This window comes from Mesoplodon densirostris, chromosome 14 (genome assembly GCF_025265405.1).
Source record: "Mesoplodon densirostris isolate mMesDen1 chromosome 14, mMesDen1 primary haplotype, whole genome shotgun sequence".
Taxonomy (NCBI): Eukaryota; Metazoa; Chordata; class Mammalia; order Artiodactyla; family Ziphiidae; genus Mesoplodon; species Mesoplodon densirostris.
Genome location: NC_082674.1, coordinates 12,195,695 through 12,199,561, shown reverse-complemented (window position 1 = coordinate 12,199,561; position 3,867 = coordinate 12,195,695).

Sequence of the window (3,867 nt, the reverse complement as noted above, 5' to 3'; positions counted from 1 at the left end):
GTGTAATTCAGTCCCGTTTCGTGACACAACTTGCTGGCATTGCAGCCGCGGATAACTCGCCATCCCTTTACCTGTAGACTAAGGCTGATAATACGTACGCACCGGGCTTGGTAAAGATTTCAGAGGTGACAGCCGTTCTTCTTATTCCAGGGCCTCCAGCACAGAAGATGAAGGATCTGCAGAGCCCTGGATGTTTTCCTTCCTTCTTCACTTAGAGACAAGCCTTAGTTATTTGTTTCCTGCCTCTGTGTAATTACAGTGCAAGGGCCTCATTCTCCAGACCTGTTTTAGTGAAGGAGGAAGGAAGTCACAGGCCTTTTCGCCGTAACTCCCCGCTCAGAGACGCCAGCTGGGAATTTGACGAATCTGTGATTGCCGCCAGTAACCCCTGTGTGTTCCAGATCAAGGTCCTGCACAGGCCATCCGGGACCAGTCCTGACCATCAATCAGCCACTGTTCTCAGGCCTGACCTCCAGGATACCCATCCTCTCCCGAGGCCTGATGCATTTATGGTTGGGGAAGGGAGCAAAGTCCATCCACACACACTGTGGAGCACCAGGGCCACACTAGCCACTGGCCGCTCCCACCAGAAACTGGACTATGAAAACATCCATTGTGCATGTCCCTTCTGGAGGGCCTGGGCAAGGGTGTACCCAGAAGCCCTTGCAAACAATCTCAGCAGAGCTGAGTATAATCAGATGAGGATGCTCCTTCAGGGCCTAGTGTGGAGACCCAGCGAGGACCACTGGCTTTCTCCAGAGATGTCCTGGAAGAGAGTCCTTTCCACTGAGTTGAGGAAACTAGACAGAATTCCGGAACTGGCTCTGTTTCATGCCCTCAAGCAAGTTCCTTCTTACTTGACAGAAAACTCTTCTCTAAAACATGAGAGTAAGAATATGTAACCTCCTTGGGCCTCCCTGGTGGCGCAGTGGTTGAGAGTCCGCCTGCCGATGCAGGGGATACGGGTTCGTGCCCTGGTCTGGGAGGATCCCATATGCCGCGGAGCGGCTGGGCCTGTGAGCCATGGCCTCTGGGCCTGCGCATCCGGAGCCTGTGCTCCGCAACGGGAGAGGCCACAGCAGTGAGAGGCCCGCATACCGCAAAAAGAAAAAAAAAAAAAAAGAATATGTAACCTCCAAGGGACCTTCCAGAGCTGACAGAACTTACTGTAAATTCATTAAGTTACCCATAGCTAAATAATTTCAAAGGCAGAATTATGGAAGCTCTTTTGAATTTTTTTTAATAGCAAACGAATCAACAAAAACCCTGTAATATAAAATGTAGGTGTTGTAACATATTGGATATGGTATTGGGCAGGGTGTCCAAGAATAAGGGTATAAGATCCTTCAGAAATCTTTCAAGAGTCCAAATCATCGTCTGATCGGTCCTGATATTTTTACCGAGAGCTAGGCACCCCCATAGAATGCCCAGCAAGTTTTAAGGACTATCAGATATTTGTTCACCCAAGAATTGGGTACCATTTCCAAATGGTGGGCCAGCCAACCCACCCTTTTCTCCAGCCCCTTCTGCCAAGCATTCCTCCAGCTAATAAAACACTGGTCACCCAGCACTGGGTTAATATTTACTCAGTATAAACCATTCTAGAGTGAAAGGCTGAAGGCCACACTAAAGTTAAAACATTAAAAAGCAGGTCTGACCTCCTGGGTCAGTGTTACAGTTTTCTGGGAGAGGATTTTGATCACAAGTGGTGTTACCTGGAGGAGAGGCCAGACCTCCAGGATGGAAGATGGATACTTAGATCCATCTAGATACTCCACATCCATCAGGTACTGATATTGCAGAAGTGCTTTTTTATTCCCTTGTAGACTTCAGTTTCCACGGGGGAGATGATCTCCACCAGGAAATTGTGAGCAACCAATGAAATGGGTTCTGCTAAGATTTTAGAAACCTGAGAAACACTGTATGATGTGATGTGGTTATGAATCATTTGGCCAAGGATATTTTTTTTTTGCTTTAATGTGACGATAAAGACCCCCAACTGAAATAACTGTTGCCTCACTTAACATTTTAATGGTAGATACTGAGATGTCCTTGCAAGCAGTGATATTTTCTAAAGATGGTCACATCAGTGCCTCTCCCATCCCATGTTCTCTTCCTGCCATGGGATGACAACCTTCCTCCATTGAGAGGTGGGGTCCATGCTTTCCACCACTCAAATCCAGGTGGAACTTTGTAACTGCCTCCAGCAATGGAATCTGGCAGAAATGAAGCCAAGTGACTTCCAAGGTGAGGTCGCAAGAGATAATAGAGTTTCCACCTGACTGTCTCCTGGGACTTGGACCTCTGGAGTCCTGAGCGGCCGTGTAAGCAGCCAGCTACCCTGCAGTCACAGTGCTGGGAGGACCCGGAGGAGAGAGAGAGAGAGGATGCCCGACGAGCCCCACCTGCTGATGCTCAATACCTCTAAGTGGTAGAATAATAATCTTATCCACTTATTTTATCCTTTTTGCTTATCTGCATTTATAAAGTTTCTATAGCAAACATAGATCACTTTCTTCAAAATAAGTTAGTTTTTTAAAAATGCCACTCACATCCCCACCTTCTCAAAGCATCACCAGGCCTCAGCTAATACCTACACTGAATTCCAACCACTGACTCTTTGTACAAGTCAACAAAATAACTGCTTGCCCCAGAATCCCGACAGGCTTAGACTGGTGACCAGACGCCAGAAACCACCACGCACTTCATTCTAGACAAGTGGATACAATGTACGTGTTTCCCGTAGTTAGATCCACCAGCCCGGCGGCCTCAGGCGTGGAGCAAGCTTTCCTAAGGCCTGAAAGGCCTAAACCAAAACAAAACCTGTTTTGGTTTTTGTTGTTGTTGTTGTTATTGCCTTTACTACGGCAAGATGAAATTCATTCATCAAATATTGATTAAGTCCTACGTGCGCCAAGCACAGGGCTGGGTGCTAGGGATACGTCTGTGAGCTGACGCAAGGTTTCTGTCTTCAAGCAGCGAAAAATACAAACGAAGCAAGTGATCTGAATGCGGCGCACGTGCTGTGAGGGAGAATGCCCCAGAGGCAGAAACAGAGAGGGTGCACCTGGCCCAGGTGTGGAGATAATAATGGGACAATAAGGAATCCCAACATCACAAGGTATTGTGAGGTGTGATACAGACTGAATATTTACGTCCTCCTGAATGTCTTATGTTGAAATCCTAACCCCCCAGTGTGATGGTACCAGGAGGTCGGGCCTTCAGGAGGTGATGACGTCACGAAGGCAAAGCCCTCATGAATGGAATTAGTGCCCTTGAAAAAGAGACCCCAGAGAGGTCCCTTCCTTTTTCCTGCCATGTAGGGACACAGCAAGAAGACAGCTGGCTGGGCCGTCTATGAACAAGGAAGCTGGCTCTCTCCAGACACCAAATCTGCCAGTGCCTTCATCTTTATTGTCCCAGTCTCCAGAACTGAGAAAAATAAATGCTTGTTTAAGTTCCCCAGGTCTATGACATTTTTATTATAGCAACCGGGATGGACTAAGAAATCAAACGAGCTCATCCTTGTGAGCGCACTTAGCAGAATGGAAATGTAAGACGTGGTGGCCCGTCCCCTTCCCCCATGGCCTCTGGCTGCTCTGTACACCGGCCGTGATTCTGATCGGGCGTGAGGCTTCTGTTTTCCACATTGATGAGCACAGAAAACCTCGAACCATGACCCCAGCATAGGTTTTTGTTTGCATAGTCTCTTGTACTCCTGTGTACTGTTCACTAAAAGCCAGGGCAGAGAGAGCCTTTCTTGCTCCGAGGCCAATGGCCATGGTCCAGTATGCTGCTGGGGACACATCCCTGCTGCCAGGCCAGCCTGACCGTGCTGCCAGCCAGGTGGGGCTTGTGAGACCGGTG